This window comes from Anas platyrhynchos, chromosome 2, assembly GCF_047663525.1.
Source record: "Anas platyrhynchos isolate ZD024472 breed Pekin duck chromosome 2, IASCAAS_PekinDuck_T2T, whole genome shotgun sequence".
In the NCBI taxonomy this organism is placed as follows: Eukaryota; Metazoa; Chordata; class Aves; order Anseriformes; family Anatidae; genus Anas; species Anas platyrhynchos.
Genome location: NC_092588.1, coordinates 119,503,957 through 119,525,780, shown reverse-complemented (window position 1 = coordinate 119,525,780; position 21,824 = coordinate 119,503,957). Strand labels below are relative to the sequence as shown.

General features: G+C 42.9%; 1 protein-coding gene and 1 long non-coding RNA gene across 6 annotated transcripts in view; both read right to left on the bottom strand.

Moving 5' to 3' along the window:
- Positions 1 to 15,376, bottom strand: part of THRB (thyroid hormone receptor beta) — a 166,492-nt gene extending 151,116 nt beyond the window's left edge. The window contains exons 1-2 of one of the 5 annotated variants that reach the window (XM_072033467.1): positions 15,282 to 15,356; positions 11,872 to 11,946 (exon numbers count right to left, since the gene is read on the bottom strand). The gene's annotated coding sequence lies outside the window, so the exon portion shown is untranslated. Of the gene's footprint in view, positions 1 to 3,514; positions 3,566 to 11,871; positions 11,999 to 15,281 lie in introns of those variants that run through there. The other 4 variants (XM_038174579.2, XM_072033470.1, XM_072033468.1 and 1 more) reach the window with 4 other exon arrangements.
- A 3,257-nt stretch (positions 15,377 to 18,633) lies between these two features.
- On the bottom strand, positions 18,634 to 21,464 carry LOC106019980 (uncharacterized). The gene is made up of 2 exons (XR_001195254.5): positions 21,251 to 21,464; positions 18,634 to 19,408 (listed from the first exon to the last, which is right to left on the bottom strand). It is a non-coding gene; the product is annotated as an uncharacterized lncRNA (long non-coding RNA).
- Between the last annotated feature and the right edge of the window lie 360 nt (positions 21,465 to 21,824).

Sequence of the window (21,824 nt, the reverse complement as noted above, 5' to 3'; positions counted from 1 at the left end):
TTAGTTCATCAGTAAAAATTACACTTCTGTATACTTAAGATACGTGAGGATATATAGTAGTTTTTTAAACTGCAGTTTATTACTTTATTCTCTGACTAATTCATTGGTTTAAATTTTACAGGACCTTTAATTTCTAATAAACTACAGTATGTTAGGATAAAATGAGATTTTTATGATCAAAAGCATTCCGAATTGGATACACAAGTTAATATTCATATTTTAAAAAGGCATTTTATTTGCTTACAATTTCATCCTGCCTAGTAGCAGGCAGTTGCACACATCCTGGCAATGTGACCATAAACTGAAAAGGTTAACAACAGAACCAACTTTTTCAATCAGTCTTTTTACTAGCACTGTCCCCCTACCACAGCATGATTAAAGTAGTTGTGATGAGTAATGGAAATGATGTCGTTCACATGTTGTGAATTAAATGAGAGAAACAACTTATGCAAGATTCATTTACTTTATTCAAAATGTCATCTCGGACCACAAACAACTGATGAAATAACAGAGAATTGAAATAAAATTCTTTAATCTTTACACAGAAATTATGTTTATTTATAGTCTGCCCTTCATTTTCATAACAAAGCTTCTTGTAATACATGCGTTACTCGTTTATTATCCCTGTAAAATACAAAAAATCCCAACTCGTCCCAGAGAAGACAGAGTATTCCTCCACTGCTCAATGACAAGTTCAAAAAGCATCAAAAGCAGTATGGTCTTGCTAAAAGCCATGCTGATTATTCTGCTTACTCTTTTGATGGGTTAAATTAATTCAAGCAAACCCCCAGACTTACATACCTACACTGCACTTGCCAGTACAGACTTCCACAAAGACTCGGGGGCCTTTCTTCACGTAAGCAGATACAAGGAGTACCTTCACAGCCTAGCAGGATTCTGCTGTTGCAAACCTGGAACTACTGGACAGCATTCATTTATTCAAACAGAGCCATGTAGGACAGAATCTAGTACTGTATATGCAACCATTTCCAAAATTCAGAAAGGAGGGGACAAAGATGAACAGTGAAAATACTAGGGAAATCTTTCCTGGCTGGCCCCCTCTGACAGAAAATTCTTAAATTTAGATCCTGACCATACACTCCATAAGCCAATGCATCTTCTGCCTCACTCCATGTGGGCGGGAGGACAGCCCTCACCATACCTCCTCCCTTCCTCCAGATGCCAGATTCTCATCTATTTTGGAAATCCAGCACGCAAAAGGACACGACAGAAGAAATAACACATCTCCGCATTGCTACTCTGCACCCTGCTCTACAGCTCTGCCTTCTGCTATGACAGAGATCTCCAATTAAAGAGCAAATTTGTTTGCCTGGAAGAATTAGTGCTTCTCAAGTCCGATAAGGAAATCCAAGACATGAGGACCCATAAAAATTGTGCTGCCTTCCTTCTAATGGCTTCCCTCATCCCAGGCTATTTACCTGAGCTTCTTCATATTCATGCCTCTTTTGCCTTCCTCAACTTTTAGTTATAAGCAAACCCCAAATCAGTAAACCAGAATATGATGGAGAAGAGATAATGAGCTCCAGAGTTTCCTTTTCCAGCAAGCCAAAATTCCTGGTCTCACCCTTCCTGTAGCAAATGAGATTCTTGCTGGAGGATGTCCTGCCTCAAATCAGGTGGCTTTTTTGAGGTTTCATCTCTTGGTTCCCTTCCAAACAGAATCAAATTTCAAGACAGGCTACATTAGACAATAAACTCTGACAACCTTCCATGATTTAAGTTTAGTAATCCTTCTCCTCCCTGCTTTTCTCTTGGCTGGATTTTTACATAAAGCCAAGAGGAAAAATCCTGCTCATCATCAACAGGGAAGCCAGGAGGATATATGTGTACCACAGGTATGTGTTATTCTGCAAGCTTCTTTAAGAAGCACCAGTATATGTTACCACTTGCAACTTTCTCCCTTCCACATTAAAAAAAAAAACAACAAAAACAAAAAAAAAAAAAAAAAAAAACAAGCAGGTAACAACAGCATACGGAACAAGGGAAGTACAATACGCACATCAGAGAAAGCACGTCTCATGACTTCAGTTGTTCCATTGCCATTAACTCTTGGAAAAATACCTAAAGAAACCTGTCCTCCAGGGCAACAGCCTTCGATGAAAGCAGATTCACTTTTACTAAGTCTCCTACTTTGGGAGAAATTTGGAAAAAAGCATGAACAGGGTCCTCACATAAATGGAAATGATTGTATAATAAAATTAATGCCACATCCTACAAGAGGGTGAACCAAAGCACCAAGTGTGCTTCCTATTCAGCAAACTGCAAGAACATTCCCGCACAGAGAAGGAGAAAACACAACAAATTTGGCTTTATATAATGACTTGGATATGCAACGATTACAAAAGCACTGACCAGTTCAGAGGAGCCACGACGTGCTCGACACCGGTTCATGCAAGACTTGATCCAAACCCCTTAAAATCACACTTGGAGGGTTTCCACTGACTCTAGCAGACCTTGGTTTGAGCCATTTCAGCCCTGAACCTCACAGCCTGTACAGCTAAAAGCTGACACGAACCGCAGTCACATCCCCCCTCTTGCAGGACAGAACCATGGAACGATTGCATTTTGTCCGGAGCATCAGGCGGCGGAGACCTCGGTGTCACCGCAGGTTGCTCCACAGTCAGCGAGTAACAGGGGAGCGCACGGACTCACCCGAAGGTCATAATTAGCTGGAGGAAAGCTGAGGCTATTTCAAGTGGCCTGGGACTGTTAGGAAGGGCGATTTAGAGCCGGTTAGTAGGAACATAAATAAATAAATAAAGGGCTGGTGAGGAAGGAAGCAGGCATATCCAGCTTCACAAAACGTTTGTTGTTGTTGTCCCTTCAACAGCTGTTCTGGGACAAAACCAAGGGCTGTGCTTCCCACTGCCTTAGCCCAGCTTCTCGCCACGGTGAGGTGGGTTTTAAAAAGGCTATACGATCAAGGATTTACGTGATACAGTGCTCAAAGTAAAGGAGGGAACCCCAGGATCTCATCGTAAGGCAGCGCTGCTCCCTCACGGCATTGCACCGATCGCGATCAAGCCTCCTAAAAATGCCATCCTTACCGCGGAAAATTCCTCATAAACAACAAACCCTCTGCTCCGCTTCTTCTCTAAGGCTTATTCCGAGGCCGGAGCTGGGGAAACAGCAACCGGGGAAGCCCAGCGCCCTGTGTCGGCGCCGAGCCGCGACACCACCCCGCAGCGCCCCGCGGGCAGCCCCCGGGGCACGCCGTGCCGCACCCTGCCCTGCCCTGCCCCGCCGCTGCCCTGCCCGTTCCCGGTGCCTTTCCCGGTGCCGTTCCCGGTGCCGGGGTCCCGGGCTGGGCAGCGCAGGTGCCGCCGTGCCGCCCCGTCCCGTCCCGTCCCGTCCCGTCCCGTCCCATCCCGTCCCCCGCAGCCTGCCAGCCTCCCTCCGCGCTCCGCAGGCTGCCGGTCGGGGAAGTCGGACACAACTTCAACAGGCAAAACAAAAACAAAAACAAAACTTTTCCGGCCCCCAGCCCCCTTACCGGCAGCCTGCCGCCGCCTCCTCCCCTCCGCCGCCGCCGGGCTGAGGCCGTGACCCGGCTCCCCCCCTCCCGGGGGCCGCCCGCCCGCCGCTCACCTCCGGCCGCAACGCCGCTCAGCGGGGCTGCCGAGGGGAAAATCCTGCCGTGGCGGCCCGGCACACGGCGAGGAGGAGGAGAAGGAGGAGGAGGAGGGCTCCGTGCGACCGGAGGCTGAAGGCAGCGCAGCCTGCAGTCTCTGGGCTCGGGGAGGCAGCCCCACAGGGAGGGCGCAGGGATGAGCACGCAGCTGGGTGCCGGCAGGGAAGCGATGGGCACTGTCCTACACAACCAGGGGAGTTTGGTCTCAGAAATGTGTCACTGAAAGGTTTCGTCTTGCTGATGGCAAGTACGGGGGAGCCACACATTCTGTGACCTGTGGTCACGCTCAGAAGGATGTGCAAGGAAGAAGGTGGCAGTGCATCCCCACCGCCAACCGGTCCAGAAGTCGTGAGGCGGGGAGGGAAGGGGCAATACCAAGGGTCCCACCAGCAGCTATCGACTTGGAAGGAAGATGGCGGCTGAAGGCACAGGCGCGATGGCAACAGCTACTTGAAAGACTAAGATCGGTTTGTTTTTCCTTGAGGAATTACAGGAATATTAAACCCTTCTTGCAGTTATAAATCATTTAATGCAAATCATTTAATCCAAACAGAATTTTTACAGGCTCATGAGGCTCACTCATTTTGCCAAGAATGAGTCATGTACAAATAAAATGAAACCAACAAAGAAAAGAACTCTCATACCATGTGTATGTGGGTGATCCTTTGAAAAACTTGTAATTATTTTTTTAACTCTACCACAGCCAGGAAGACAGGTTTGTGAAGACGGAGTGAACGTCGATAACTGAACTGCAGCGCATCGGCAGGCAGTTTTTCCTTCACCCAAAGCCATAACACAACAGGTCCCTTGTCAGCCCGACAGCAGTAATGCCATGACTAATGTTTCAGCAACCCCTGAACACCCCTGATTTCAAACCAAACTGTGTACTGACATACTACGGAAACAAAGGACTTTTAAAAAAATGAAAATAATGCTAAGTGATTAATACTTGGTAGAAGAATGCAGTAGGCAGTTAATCCCTCGCTTAAGGGTTAGTTAAGGACATGAGTTAAACTTCATTCTTCGCTCACCATGTCATAAATACGTGCTGCTAAACACAAAGCACACAACGAGCCAGTGGGGCGGTGATGCACTGCTCTGACATGACTGAAATGTGGGGACACGGTGTCACGTGATGGTGACAACACGAGCCCGAAGTTGTGTCATCGTCCCCATCACACAAACCGCTCCACACCACCATCCACCGACGGCAACCGCAAGTGCTTGTGGATACCCGGCAGGCACAACGTTTTAATGCCTTCTAGTGCCACTCCCCGCCAAAGACAAAACATGGTTAGGAGGGGACAGGTCAGTGTCGCAAAGTGCCCCGCCTGCACATGGACTGCAAGTGCCTCACAGGCAGTAGGGCAGGAGTGGGGGAAGCGATGGAAGGGGACCCAATGGCATTTCAGTGACAAACGAAGAGGTTGGATGTAGGGCAGTGCAGCTCTGTGGTCAGGACACCAGTGAAGCAGAGAGCCCCAGATTTAGGTGATCCAGGACCCTAAGACCTCTGTGATGTTGTGACTAAAAATGGTCGTAGCCATTTTTACTCCCAGTGCATCAGTTGCCTAAGGGTCATGAGTTTGTTCCCAAAGACAAGAGGCAGAAACTTCCCTCAACATAAAACCAAGTTAACGCTGACCTCTGTAAATGACCAAAAGCTGGAGCAGGAGCATGTATGACAAAATCCAGCTCTGAGGTGAGCTGGAAGAGTATCTGCAAATCTTTCAAGGCATGAGGCTCTTCTCAGTGGAATTTTTTCTTTTGCATTTTAACATAAAGAAAGAACTTGTTACTTTGGTGGATTTCAGCTTTTAATTCCTATTAACTTTACCTATTACCCATCTCTATTTACTTTTACCTATTTATTTTCCTCATAAGTACTTTTTGCCTGGCTTCCAAACCAACACATTGGGGGTGGGCAGGCAGAGGAGAACTTTAGTTCAGCTGGACTTTCTAATGGTAATGGATGTCTTAAATCTGCCATCAACTTACAGATTTCCTTCTTATAGTTATTTGCTTGTTTTGCCCTATGGATCTTTGAGTTTAGATTGGCTGCCTAGCAAATCTGATCATATACAAATGGACTTGTCCTTCTTGGAAGTATTAAAAACCTCAACTGTTTTGTTTTGTTGGTTTTTTGGTTTGTTGGTTTGGTTTTTGGGGGGCAGCCACTTATTTACTTATCCACCAGCAGGCAGATAGCACAGACCAGTAGAAAAAGACAGCAGCTGAAGGACACGGCCACCATTATCTGGTGGACAGAGGAGTCCCTAATCACTTGCTCAAGAAAGGTCCTACAAAACATATTTTTCTACTATTTTCAATTTTCCAGACCTCTCATTTCCTCAAGTCTCTGCAACATCATGCACCACAGTGCATGAGAAAATGAAGTCTGAAGACAAGATCAGTTATGGTACAGCAGCCCAAAGTGTCAGTAATTTAAGATTGCTGTGCAGTTTTCTGATTAAATGAGAACCTTACCTTTTGGCAAAGGAAATCCAAAATGTTTCATTTTAAAAACCTTGCAGTGAATGTGGAAATGAAGGAATCATAATTCACATTTTGGACTAACAGGAGTGACTCAGCACAACAAAAAGCATCCCATGTGGGTCCCTCTTTAAACCGCGAATGACCAGTGTTTATACATACATCAACACCACCAGGTAGTACTTGAATACAATGACTTCAGAGTAACTTTCATTTATTATTAATGATAACTGAAGCCAGTCTGCTCTAAATGCCATGAAAGGCTGAAACATTTTAGTGGTAACCAAAGGTATTTGGCCAACATCCTATAGTCTTTGTGTGGGGCAAATATCCATTTACTGTAAGAATTCAATATTAAACCACTAATGCTATATATTGTTTAACTGTAACTCTTTCCATCTTCGATTTCCAGTTTACCATACAGTGTAATCTATGTCTGTTTCAAAACTTCTGGGGAACCTAAAAATAACCTAATGAAATAATACTTTGTTTTTGCACAGACATCCAATTCCATTCTATCATCAGAATTCAAAGGGAACCACAGCAGATGTGTGAGGAGAGAAGAGACGTATGAAAATCCAGGCAAACAGAAAAGAAAAATAAATAACAAGTAAGAAAGCAAGTGAAAGAAACAAACCTAGAGGCACAATCTAACCTCCAATACACAGTTGACATCACCACACATTTCAACAAACACCCATTTTTGATTTTGCATGAAAAATCCAGCAAGGGATTTTTTTCAAGCTATTCAGGGATGCGCGTGCCACGCAGGATATTAATGCTTAGTTCACAAAACCAAATGAACAAGGGCAACAAAATCTGCAGGGAAAGAAAAACAGCAAGATTAAGTTATCAGCAAAAATTTTTAAGATGTTTGTTTCTAAACTGCAACAACAAAGTATTTGGGAAGGCAGTCAGAGCCCTCCTACACTGAAGCAGGCTTCCAGACTAAATAGGATTTTGTGCATATTCTCATTTTTTATTGCAAAAACTGTTTTACTAAAAAAGGCTATTTGGACTGTCATCAAAGGATGATGTGGAGGTTCAAAAAAGTTCAAAACAGACCAGACAATTTATGGTCAATAAGTCTATCAATGGCTAGTAAACATGATGATGCAATCCAGTGAAATCTCTGGCTCAGGAAATTCCCATAACCTCTGACTGCCAGGAGTTAGGAAATTCTACACTTATACTATTTCTTCCAGTCTTACAGTGAACATCCTCTACTTGTCAGCGACAACCAAAGGTGACTGGGCTAGGATGGCTACTGAGTAAACAAAAATGGCCATTCATCCTTGTTATCTTCTGGAGAAATAATCAAGGTCATTCTCGTGCTGCCACCTGTGATGACAATATTTATGACTCCAAATCTCACAAAAATGACAGTGGGCCAGTTGGGTTTTCATGAAAATACACAGCAGAAGCTGTACTTTTAATACTTATTTGGAAAAGTAGATGACAAATGACAGGCTCATTAGCCCAGATGTGTAGCTCTCCCTTCATAATGAGTGGAACAGACAAAGGATGAGATTGGGACAGCAGTGAGGACATCCTGTCAGGTGAGAAGAAACAGCATTTAACTGACCTTCAGAAAAGTCTCTAGTTTGAAATGGATGTGACACCACCAAAGCTTTCCATACAGTTCCCTTTCAGTGGTGGATAAGGGACATCTCCTTCAGGACAAATCAAAGCAAGCATGAACACAGCTCTGTAAGAAGGTAAAGATGGCCAGAAGTCCTACTGAAACCAGATCTTTTGTCCCAAACCACTGTGGTTTCAGTTAAAAGATTAGGGCTTGGAAAGACTCCTGCAGTTACAATAATTATAACTGGGTTACTTTGAGGGAAAGCTAAAACCCGCTGGGTAGAGGTTTGATTTTGGAGGTCTGTCAGAAGCAAGAGCTTAGCAAGTTCTCTCATTCCTAATCTAAAACCATACAGACCTTAATTACCAGGTGTGAGGGGGATTAACTGATGGAATAAGCAGCTCGTCATATTCTAAATCAAGATGTTATTTGCAACTGAGCATTACTATGGAACACTTAGCAAGAAACATACAGATGCCAGGAAACATAGAGTAAAGTGATAAAAGCTGGAAATCTAGATTCAACCTTTCTGCTAAACTCATAACAGAACTTAGAAGCCTGGTATCTCTTCTCCGGAGAAAATTAGGACATCTACTCATTTCAGTAAGTGAAAATGTAAGACAATGCACCATCATCTTTCTATTTCATTCTCCATATCTTGCTTTAACAATCTTTTTCTAAGCTTTACTTCAGCAGGCCTAAAACATGGAATGCACAAGCTCAGTTTACTTTTTCATCCTGAATCAAATCACAGTTGGATTTTTTGAATAATTTAGGCATGTAGTTTTTATTGAAGCATTTTGGTTTCCAAGTTCTCTTCAAAGGTGTGGAAAAGAAATATTACCATGGTGCTAGCAGAAATGCTGTAATTGTATAGTACTGTAATTCTGTTATTTTAGAATGCCTCTTGCCATTTTTTACTGCAAGCATAGCACGTAGTGCAGTATATATACCTGCTCGGTGTAATATGTAGAACTGGTACAGTTCCAACAGTCCTATTTCAGTAAATGCCAATTTAAGCAAGACTTGCCTAATTTACAAGAGGAAAGCGTCTTCTGAGTGTGATTATGGGCTTCGTGTTGTGATACTTATGCTAATAGTGCCTGAAAAAGGAAGCAGTGCCTTCCCCTAGAACACCTGATCTGCCAGGAATCCCCAAAGATGCTTTGGAGGACAGCTTGAAAAATCTCTCTGTAGAACGTGCCAAGGAGGAGTCCTACCTGAGTGAAAGCTCTGGCTTTTCACAGCACAAGCTTGCTGAAGCAGAGTGGCAGTGTTACCAAATGTGCATCAGTCTTTGAAGAGGAAAGTACTTCAGTGAAGGCTTAGGTTTTACTCCTGAAGAGTAAGTACAGCACCTCATCACGCAGCACTCTGTGTACACATCTATTGGTAGAAACCACTAGCTGAACAGTGGCACCAAGGAGGGATGAAAAAATGACAGATGTAATCATTTCCACTCCAAATTCACTGTGCAGAAAAGAGCATAAATGTAATTGGAGGACATGCTTCTCATAGTTACCTGGTCAGCCAAAACACAGTAACGTTAAAATTAAAAAGCTAATTATGATCCAAATGACAAGTAATATGTAAACACCTACAGATCCTGCCTGGTGTGCTCAGACCCACGGCTATGAACTCCTGGAACAAATTAGAAACGGGAGCCACCCTAATAGCTGGAAATCTCTTTTCTTTAGGATACATCTGAATGAGCAAAACGTGAACAAACAAGCAATGGATGAGACAGATAAGTAGCTAATTCCAACATGTGGGAACCTCCTGCTTGTTAACTTATCCACTAGTGTCAGCCCTCTCTTCAGAAACAAACAAACAAACAAACAAAAAACTTTCCATTAAATCTATACCCGTGTACTGGGGAAATGAACAAATTAGAGATGTGCCAAAACTGGCTGAACAACTTGCACTTTGCTTTTTAATTATCTTTATAAAAATGAGAGCTCAGGGAGGAGTTGAGGATGATTAGAAACTGATGACTGTATGCACCGCCTGATTTTCCTCCCTCCAAACATATCATTTCTTTAAGTTCACTAGTCCTTCAGAAAGCCAGCGCTTACACTTTTAGCACCATAAAGAGCAAATAAACCTTTGAAGAAATCTTTCCTGCCAAAACTACTTTATAATGGTCTAATGATTTAAAAAAAAAAAAAAACAAAAAAACAATAATTTTAATTTTGCCAAAAATGTAATTATGAAGCAAAATGAAACTGTTTCTCAATCCATAGAATTCCTGGTACAATGTAATAATCACCTGAAGGGAGGGGATTCTCTGGAAAGAAATGTACATTTGCAGTTCATTGCAGTGCCGTATTTCATCCTTCAACATTGAGAATGCCCATTAATAAAATAGCACTCATTGGTTTTATAACAATTCCAGTTCAAAATCTTCTTTTTGGAACTCTAATTGATCCTTCAAATGAGCTTTATTAATCATTGACGGAAAACTGGCAAAATCCTAGTCTGTACATTGGCGACCTTCCAAAATGTCCAATTAGGTCAAATCAAGAAAGCTCTAGAAACCAATTACAGAAGCACTTCTAAGCCAAAACAAAACAAAACTTATAGTATTCCGAAGGAAAGGAAAGGAAAGGAAAGGAAAGGAAAGGAAAGGAAAGGAAAGGAAAGGAAAGGAAAGGAAAGGAAAGGAAAGGAAAGGAAAGGAAAGGAAAGGAAAGGAAAGGAAAGGAAAGGAAAGGAAAGGAAAGGAAAGGAAAGGAAAGGAAAGGAAAGGAAAGGAAAGGAAAGGAAAGGAAAGGAAAGGAAAGGAAAGGAAAGGAAAGGAAAGGAAAGGAAAGGAAAGGAAAGGAAAGGAAAGGAAAGGAAAGGAAAGGAAAGGAAAGGCTCAATCACGATCCGGGTATGCACCTGAAAATACCACCTCCATAGAAAAGTACCAAAGAGCCGCTCCTTGAACCACATCAGATAATCATATTTGCTCACAGATTTTCTTTATCAGTGTCATAAATGTCACTGAGTAGTTCACCAGAAGGAACAGTGCCAAGCTGTTCCTTTATATGTCAAGCGAACACTGGCTCCCCTTTAACATTTTCTATACATCTCGTCTTCAGCACTCTAATTTCTCATGTATACGAAGTCTTTACCTTTTATAAATTTCATGAGTTCTATACCTTACCTGCATGTTTGTACATTAACACATATGTTGACAATACGATAAAAATAATCTTGGCAACAACAACAATAGCCAACTTTACCTAACTTCTCAAGAATTTGATCTCTGCTTCTGCAGGACTACTGCATGTACAGCCATAGGTGCTGGTGGGCTGTTTGAGGTGCGTGTTGTTGCCAATCCTAATCCCACCACCCACAGGTAAGAATTAATTAGGACTTGAACATGCCAGAGGGAGGCAAACCAAACAAAAATAGCATTTTAATTAACTGTAAACAATAATTAAAATTCTGCATTATGTTTAGCATCTGCACATTTCTAGACTTACTGCACTAACTCTAAATCTAATGAAATCATATAGCTAAATCCCAGAGGATGTGACAGATTTCAGATCCTAAATATATCTCCTATTGTATCTCAAAACAGCAAATAATTCATGCATCCTTATTGTGAAAACCAATAATTAAAAATTAAAACACTAGCATGGTAGAGGAACCAAAATGCATATACCCTGGCCAGATCAAAGGAGAACAAAATATGCACCCGTATAGTAAAAACTTTTACGTTTTCCATTCTAGATGTGCACTTGTTCTGTAGTTTCATATCACAAAGGCCCCACTTTACTAAGCTTAGTTAGTTAGTTCATTATCTATTTACTTATTTACATCGTTATTTGTTTACTTATTTACAGTTCCTTTTTATTTTTTATTAACTTTTTAAATTAAAAGGTTATTAACCTGCCAATGTACTAACAAAATTAAGAAGGTTACTTCAAATTTTTTCCACTCCAAACCCTGTTTAATTACAATGTTGGCACAGACCTAAGTTTCTTCCTATCAATTTTAGTTACTCAGTTTTCTCTGCCATTTGGTCTTCAGCCGGCTAGATTACAAATTGGATCTCATCATTTCATCTCCACACAAAGTATTATACTCCCTGAACTCATGCTGGAAACAGTCATTCAGAAGTCAAACTTCTCAACAAAGATCTCCTTACCTTTTATCAGGAGGACAGGTAAACTTCCTGAAGTTTTACTTTACCATGAGTTGGATCAAAGGTAACCACCAGGACCTAGCCATACAGAAGAAAGGCAAGAGTTTCTCTTGTGCCCATCTCTAGAAACCTAAAGGAAAACATCTGTCTGAAATAGCCACATGGCTTCTGTATTCTGTCATTTTCCAAAAATGGCTAGACTGAACCTCTTAATGTTTATTAAGTACAGCTAAAATGTACAGCTTTAATTCACTAAAGAAAGATAACAAAATCCATAATTCCCTTTATATAAGGCACTAGATTTTACATTCCTCAATATCTCATTTAAATTATAGCCACTACACAATTGCAATATTTTAGCTAATATGCTGAAAGCTTTGTGTGGATTCTCTTTCTTCCTCCCATTATTTGCTCACTAATCCATTAATGTAAAAATCACAAAATGTTTGGAAGAGCTGGTGCATTTCCAGCCCTCTTCCAGCTTGAGTTTCGTAGCTTCCTCAGGTTTCATAGGTTTCATGTATTCTCCCTGACATTTTACTAAACTGCTAAGTACAGAAGATTAACTGATTAGAAATGATGTAATTAGTGTTTTCAGTTGCAGAGCGCTTTTTTTGAAATGCAAATTGAGGAATTGTAATGGAAGTATTATGAACTTTGTAGCACCAAAACCAGACTGCTATATATTCAGAAAACCAAGGTCAGGCCTAAATGTAAGGTCTACGTAAGGATGTATACTTATGTAAGAATACCTCTTGTTATGAATGACTGCCATTATTTACGACTGATTGCAAATATTGCTGAATTGCTTTGTTGACCTGGAGGGCTTAGGAAGTTTACTACAGACATCTTGTTTTTCTCATTTTATTTATTTATGTCTTTTCTTTAACTGTTTATGCATAACTGCTTCACTGCTTTTGTCTTTCTGTTAAAGCTTTCCTCAAATTTTCCTTCTTTTTTTTTTATGGCAAAAAAAAACACATAATAAAGTTCCACATCTGCTTCGTGTGCATGAAGAAATCAGAGGCAGTAATTGCCTCCCCCCTTCTTTTTAATGAAAATCTCATTTTTCTGTGGCGTGGAAGGCCCAGGTTGATAAGGGATTGATAAGGGCTCCAGGGTGCCCTGGGCTTTGGGCAATGCTCTGTAACATACAGAATAGTCCATGTTGTTGTACGTGAGCTTCTGAACACCAGCCCCTATCACAGTTGCTCTTTCTCTTCCACAGTTGCTGATACCTTCCAGTAAATTGCCTCTTAATCCTTTTCTCTTTCTTTCAGCTGTACACAAAATCTTTATTTCCTACGAGTACTCCTGGTTTTCAGTGACTCGTGAGGGAGTTTCAATTTTTCCTCGTTAACTTTTTGGCTTTCCCTCTGACATCCTTCAACTGGGGCAGCCACATACACCATTCTGTATCAGCTATTTTTTCCTGCTTCATCTTTTTCACTTTCCTGGAAAATCATCCCTAAGAGCATTCAACAATTTCTCAAGTTTCTCCAGTGCATCTTTGCCCCAAAAAAATAAAGCATTAAGATCTCAGGGTCTTGTCTAGTGTCCACACAGCAAAACTATCCCACAGGTGCCTAGGACAGAAATTCTGCAACCCTCCCTCCCAGACAGAAGTCTCCAGGAAGATCAGACACAGTTCAGCTACCTACAGATGCTCTGCTTCCCACTCTTTTTTGGCCATTCTTTTCCATGACTTTCCTACGAGCTGCCTCTCTTCTGGGGTGGTGCTCTGGTTGATCTCCAGATCTGGATGATTCATGTGATGAAAATAAATTTCTCTCTTCTCCTAACCTGCCTTTTTTTTGTGTGTGTGTTTGACTCTTCTAACTCCAGTCAACTAACTCAAATATAACCTGAAAATTTTTACCTTATCTGGAGCACTTATTTTTACTGAAAGCTTTCCACTATAATCAAAGACATTTCATTGGGTTTCACTTTTTTCCCCAACCTTTTTTTCCTTAAAAGTTTTCTATTTCAGCTTTTTCCATAAAAACAAAGCATTGTTGCATGAGCAGGTTCCCATTCTTTCCTTCCACTAGGCCTCATTTTTAAAAGATTTCCTTTTTAAATCCGAGACAATATGTCTTTCTTCATTTCGCTCATATATCCTGATACCATTTCCCAAGACTTTATTACTAACAATGCCTTTTCATTTGTCCTGCTCAAGTTTTATGTCAAGTGCTCAGTATGAGTTTATACTAGGAGCTGTATATTTTCATTTTATGTTTATTGATGCAATGAAAAAGACCAAGACCTTAAACTTTTCCAGACCAACAAGCTGTTCTGCTTGGAATTGTTAACCAAGCCTTACTCCTTTTGGAAATCCTGCTTCTCAACATAGACCTTCTGGCTTTTAATGACGTTATCTTTCTGCTTTCTTTCTCTACTTGTTCAGTCTCTCAGACCCCGCGCAGTATTTTCTTTACAGCATACTTAGTTTCTGGGGGAAAATTTGTCTCTAACGCGTGAAAGAGCGCTGATGTAGCTATCCTACAGGTTATGTCTGCAGTGCTTTGCTTTAATTGAGGCTCTCTCTGCTTTTGTCTCTCCCGCACCTCCCGACAACCCCGCGCACCAGCCAAGCAGCAGAGCTTCCTTCCTGACAAGTCGCCCCTGAACGCACAGCGGCATCAGACCCCCAAAAGACCCCATTCTCTCATCAAGCACCGCTCCTCTGGTCACAGGGTTGAGGCACAAGCGCGACACACTTCTTTTTTTTTGCATAGAGCTGCCTTCCCAGTCTCCTAAAAATAAACGAGCCTCTCGGTTCCTTATCGAAGACATAGCAAGAGCGGATCCTGCCGCACGCAGGCGGTGGCACTTGGCCGCTGTCGGAGCGAGCGGGGAGGCTGTGCCCCGCTGGAGGAGGATGCCAGCCGAGCAGCCTCTCCTCCGCTCCGCCACCTGTTGCCCTGGCACTCGGGCTGAGTTACTCCGCATCCCTGCCTCCCGCATCGCGCCCCGAGGGCCGGCACATCGCTCCTGCGGGGCAGCGGCTTGCTTTCGGGAGGCTGCGTTGAAACCACGGGGCAATCACCCTCTGTACAGCCGCAAGCACCGGGAGCGAACAGCGGCACCCTCACAGCTCCTGCCTGCCACCTGCCACCCGGGGGGCGCACGATGGGGCCGGGGGGCAGCAAGATGGGTCCGGGGTGCACCCATCGGGGCGCCGGGAGGGCACCGGCGGCATCCCCCATCCCACCGCGCCCGCAGCCGCCGGCAGTGCCGGGGGGTGCCCGGCGCCGTCGGAGCCCCGCCGAGGGAACCCCCCGAGCCCGACCCCGTCCCCGCGGGGCTCCCCGCCCCCCGCCGCCCCCCGTCGGAGCCCACCCCCCGCCGCCCCGGGGTGCATCCCCCGAGCTCCTCCGCCTCGCCGCGGGGCCCGGCGGGGCCCGGCTCACCTGCCTGCCACCGGCGAGCGCCGAGCGGGAGGCGCCGGGGCGGCTGCGGCGCTTCCTGCGGCGGGAGGCGGGCGCCGTCCCCGGCTGACCCCGCGGGGAGGCGGCGCGGGAGGACGCGGGGAGGGAGGGAGGGAGACGGGGAGGGACGGACAGAGGGAGGGAGGCAGGGAGGGAGGGAGGCGGCCGGGACGGGCCGAGCCGAGCCGAGCCGGGCCGGGCCGGGCGCCCGCTGGCTGCTGCTATGGCAGCGCGGCCTGGCGCCGCCGAGCCCCGTGTCCCCGCAGGCGGGAGGGACACGGAGGGACCCGCAGTTAATTAATTAATTGCGCTAGGGACGGCTCGGCGCACGCCGCAGGGCTGAGGCTGGGGAAGCAGCGCCCAGGCGGCGCTCCGAGGGACAGCGGGAGCCGGGTGGAGAGGCTCAGCTACTGAGCACCCCAAATCCACGCTCCTTTTTTTTTTTTTTTTTGACATCCAATAAAAAAATAAATAAATAAATAAAACTAAAGCAAAAAAAAAAAAAAAAATAGAGGACAAAGCATAGTTTAGCTATCACAGCGCTGCCTGCACTGGAAATCACTGGAAATATATAAATAAGCTAAGTGCCTACATGACTCCTACGAGGGGATGCAATTAATTTGACTAGACAGGCTAATAATACCACAGCTGAGACTGAAGTGCGGTTCAAAGGTGGTAAAACGATTAAAATACCATCCCATTAGCGATTAAACTTCGTGAACGCTGTTCCCTTACAGCACTTCTGCTCTGAAAATACAGCACGAGGGGGCTGCATGGACTCGCTGCGCCTCAGTGTTTTCAGCATCATGTTTACGTGGTAAAAGCTGCTGCCACTGAATTCCAGTCCTGGAAAAACATCTGTGCCTTTCAGCTATCAGAATAATCATCTGGCTACAGTGCACTGAAATATATTGAAAGTCTAACTTCTCGCATACACAGTTTAATTACCGTTACACGAAAAGCACACAGCATCTTGGTAATCCAGCTAAAACATAACACGCATTTTAAACTGCAATTAATGTAATCATGTAACTGAACAAATGGCAACAATACTCAACAAACATGGATTGACCCGAGCAGGAAATAGTGCAGGCAGGCAGACAAGCTTCTCTAACAAGGTTATCTAATACTTTGGTCCTGACTCCTGGCAGTATGCTGCAGAGGGTCTCCCCCACTCATGCTCATGGATATACCAGATTTGGGACTCACTGCAGTAAACAATGGTCTAGAAAGGTTTCAGTGTCTTCCACAACCAATAGGAAGGGCTGTTCTTGCTCCAGAGAAAGCAAAAATTACATGCTTTAAAATAGCAAGGGGTAATGAGCTGGATTAAATACACTCATTTTTACATAAGTGTACAGTTTTTCACCTAGTAGAAATATATAAGGTGTGATCAAACCATCATTATCTCTTATACCATCATTTACATCCAACGTGGCTAGTTGCTCTGTACAGAAGGAGAAGGTCCATAAATCAGGATTGCAATAAGCCAGCAAAAGAGCTGATGAGGCTGCACTGTTACAGGACAAAAGATGAGGGGAAGGATGGTGCTTAAATAAAAACAATCAATGACAAAAGAGCAAGGTGAAGGGGAGTAAGGACATAAACTTCAGCTTAGTGTAGGAGGGCAAGGGAAGCCAGCTGACTGCTCAAAGAGGGCTATGTAACCGGGAGCAAGAGCAAGGATGGTGACCATCAGGAGACAAGAGAACATGGTGTCTTCAAGATCTTTCTTGAGATACATCTTAAAGGTTTGGGGTTTTGTGCAATCCCCCTAGTTCCATTCAGCAGCAAGTAAATACCTCTAGTCTACGTTTGGTTTTATACCTTCTACTCCAATGAACTATAGAGGAAGACACAACTGGCTGGAACTGGCAAGTATTTTAGCAGAGCAGAAGTACCTTTCTGTATTTTCTCGGGAAAAAAAAAAAAAAAAAAAAAGACATTCTCAGATTTTGTCCTTAGAAATGAGTGGGGTAAATCAACTCAAACTTTGAGCTACTCAGTGCAATCACATGAAGTGTGCTGTAGTGCTTACTTTGCTGTGTTGCACAGACTCCAAAGAACTCACAAATGCCCTCAGTACTGATGACTTTAATTTCACAAAAGTCTATGTAAAATAGGGGTACTTACTTTCGGAAGTCACAGCTGCTGGTTCCAAAGCAGACTTCCGAGCAGGAACAGAGCATCTGTGCTCTGGAGTCCCAGAGAGAAGTGTCCCATGGCTGAGCGGGAGCTGTCCTTGGTCACGGACCTGCGGCTCAGGCAGGCACGGCGCAGCCCCTCGCCCTCTGATCTCTTGGAGCAGCTATCATCATCCTCTCCACGATACCAAGTCCCATAAGCATTACCAGTGTTCAGCAGAGGATGCCCTTTTTTTTTCACCCTTTTTCTGTGCACTTCTGCTTCTGAATATACTTTTAACACTGGAGTTTCTTCCTTCCAGTTACTCACACATATCCCAGATACAGCCATCTTCTTTTCTGGTTGATATATGGCATAAAGATATTGTTAAATTCTGGGAAAAAAAAAAGATTATATATTCATTTATTATAAAAAACTATTATTTTTCTGAGTCTTAAGTTTTTTTCAGAGTGTTTTATCAGACTTCTTAAATGACTGTCTATACTTGTGGTAGATTTCCAGCTCTCACATCCATCTGTTAAGTTGAAAATAGCATGAACTGAATATTCAGTTTGTTCTTTAAGTTATAGATTTTCAGGGACTGAATCTTATTTAAGCAGATAAATGCAGTTGCTGCTTTGCCAATTTGCGACATTATTTCCTTCCAGATATCCCCACTGGCTTGCATATTACTGCCAAGGTATTCAGCTTGACTCATTCTTACACTCCTTTGCCTTTTAAAGCAATGCTTGAATTTTAGGTTTCTTGTTGGAATTATTTTTGCATATGGTCATTACGGTCATGCAGAGCAGCCTTTTAGTTCACCTTTTCAGTCACTCAACATCTCATCCGAGTGACCATTTAAGACCTATGTCACTACCAAAATAAGATTTCAGCATGCTGCTATTGAGCCTAACAGTCTAGGTGTTTAAACCTTTCTGATAATGAATTAATAGAAAGCCCGAAACATTTAATGGTTTTTCACTGAGGTTTTTTTTTTTTTTGGATGGGCTTTCATACAGCTTTGGCATCGCCTTGTTCATTGCAACCGTATTCAATGTTAATCATCAAGCAGAGTATTTTGTCTCATTTCACCCATACTTTATCTGTGCATGCACCTGGATATAAAGCTGTGTTGATAGTAATTACTTGCCTTGATATAACACATTGCTTCAAGATACAACAAAACAAATAAAGATAGAGGCTGACAAATGCTTCAGTGATTTTTTTATTTTTATTTTTGCTTCTCTGTTGTTCATATTAGCGTGTTTTTGTCATTCAATCTTCCTCCAACGACTGCTTTTAGACTATGCTGATAGACACTACAAGTTACAGTAATAACAGACTAGTAGAAAAATGATGCATGACAGAAACTGAACAAGAGTAATATCCTCTCCACATACTAGCAAAAAAAATAAAAAATAAGGCAAAGCTTACATGGAGAAGGATGCATTTTAGCTTGCTAGGTCATTTGCTGACCAGCCACTGCTGTGGCTGCTGCACAATGTGTACTGGAGCTAGGTCTTAACTTGTTTTAAACCAGCAGTGACTATTGTGTAACAATCCATCAAGATGAGTATCTAGTAAAATTGCATCTGGACCAAAGTTTCTTCCATGAGCTTTGCTTCAGCCAGCTTACCATACAAAAATGTGCATCCACAGAAGAAATAAAGAGACAGTCAAATTTAGCGAAGATCACTTCACGGATTACCCTGGTGTTGTTGCTCTAAGAAAATTGTTTTAAGAGTTGAAATTTTTCAGAGAGAGAAAAGCCCTCAATGTTGCAGTCATTCCCACCTAGTGAAGAAAAAGCAGTCTGCTTGGACAGCTCCTGTCTTCATACAGCTCCTCTGGTTTCTTCTGGCACAGGGCCCTCACTTTCTTCCAGCTGCATAGCTCTGCTGTGGCCATTCCTTCTGTCTCCAGTCTTGTAGCTCTTCCTCTCACCCTCCTAGCTAATTCTTCATGTGATCCCTGGATGAGATCTGCAAAAAGAGGTATTACATGACTAAGCCCTAAGTGTTCTTCTGTTTGTGCACCTACAGGATTTCATGGCTGCTCAGGTTTTCAGACATGGATTTCAGAGAATAAAGACATTTGATGTTTCTAAAAGGAACATTTAAAGCATGAGCAGCTTCATTGCTTGTTTCCAGTCCAAAATGAACTGAAAAATGCCATTGTTATCATTCTGTCAGGGGGAATTACTGGTTTAATATCAGTATTAGACATGCAGTGGTTGAAATGGCAATTTTACTCAAGATTTCTTCTGTTGAAATAGGCTGGCATACATGTTCAGAGTGCCCATATGGCACACTTCCAGGCACTGCCTCATTTTAACCAAAGTATATCCATATTTCTCCTTATAGTTCTCTGCAGAAACAGTGAGGTGGAAAGTAGAAGGAGTACAAACTCCTTCTAAGCTCCCCTGTTTCAGCAATGGTTGAGGAATTCATTTCAGAGAAGGCATTACTTGGTCATTCACACAGGGACCAGGTAGGAAACAGATTCCTTAGTAATAGGAATTTAAAAAAAGAAAAAAGCCAACTTCCTTCCTTTTATTTGGTTCTATTCTCTGCCCATATTAAATGATGAAAGAGATGAGTGAAGAATTGTTTAGATCCAGTAGTACACAAACACATTAGGTCAATAACTGCTCAACTGCTAGCTGACAGTATGAACTAGCCATGAGCAGAATTGGCGCTGTCATTTCACAATGTATTTTTAGACTTAAACAGCTACAGAAATACTTCCTAGAACAGACAGAGTCCTTTGCTACACGGCTATTAACATCAAGAACCTAAAGAAAGGCCTGAAGTTTTTTTTTTAAGAGCCCAAATTCCTCCTAGGTTGGCCAACGGAGTATTAATGGCAGTAATTCTTAAAAATAGCTTAAGAATGAAACAAAATATACAAACAAACAACATCAAAGAAACACAACCAGTGTTTCTCTCAGGATGTACTTCTGACTAACCTAGTTTTACCTGAGTGCAATTTTTTGTCCTGCATCTCCTGCTTACTATGCTGATTTGCTGTGAGGTTTTAAATTACTTTTCAAATTCCACAGGGAAAGAGCTACGACTTGGTTTGCATCACACCTAGCCTCGAACAGATATACCTAGAACTGAAAAGCAGTATTTCTACATATAGTGAAAAAGAATTAAAAAAAAAAAAAAAACAAACTGAGAAATTTGACTAATCACATCTTTGAACCTAGGATAGGGAATGGATGGGTGTCCTAACTTGATCAAAGTCACAGTCTAACCACTTCTAACTGCTGTGTTTTGAAGAACAGACTGTAAAGAGGCATCAAGGATCACAGTGATACCACACTTCCTCAAGAGGAACAAGGTCTCATCTGGGCAGATACTAAGGTAATTTCAGTTTGCAAAGAGATACTCTGGAAAAGGAAAGTTCTTTGTATACCACATTGTCTCTGTTCAGAATTCTTCTTCTGGGTCAGTTCACCTCTCATGAAGTGTCATTTCTTGACAGATCTACCTTTTCTGTTACTATTTTTATGGGCTACATGGACAATTAGTAAATGTTTCCATGGCAATTCATCGACAGTTTCCCATAAATGAAGATAGATTTTAGCATTCCTATACAAAGACTCTGTTCTTCCTTTCTGTTTTTAAAGTATTTTTAAGGCTAACCAAGTAGGATCATGTAGGAGTATGTTCTATTACAGTAACAATACCCCTGTGAGGATATTCAGGGAGGTCCAAGTTAAAAGTAGGCTATTAAAAAAAAGAAAAAAGAAAAAAAAGAAACCTCGAACATCCATGTTAAAAACACATTCAGATGAGATCAGAGTGTGTGTTAATTACCATTTTTTTCTGCTGCAGACAGAGAAATACCTTCTGTTCTTCTTTCCTCAGCTGGAGCTGCAATCAGAATAAAGCTAAGGAAGGATGTACAGACCCTGATGTCTGTGATCAACCTCGGTGTCAACCTCTTCATCCTTCCTGGAGGTTTGGCAGCCTGTGCTGAAGGCTGACTGTGGTATGGTGCAGCTGCCTGATCTGGGATCAGGCTGCTCCAGAGCTGCATTTATGCCCCAGCCCTTGGTACCTGCCTGGGCTATGCTGCAGCTGTGCCTGCACCGGATTTCTTCACCCTGGTCCTGCCCCTGACCTGCTGACCTGACTTCTTCACTTGGCTTCAGACCCACCTTGTCTGTGCCAAGATCAGAACTCTACCAAGAAAGAGGTCTGGGATCCAAAACAAAAAAAAACAAACCTTCAAACTAGTTACATTTTGGAGCTTCAAAGAGGATTAACAGTGTGCACCTGGGCACAGCTGTGGATGGACCCAACTAGTTTAAGAGTCATGGATCAATCACTTTGTGTACTTCATCTCAGGCAGCCGTACAGGGAGACGCTGTGCAGACATACTCAGCTT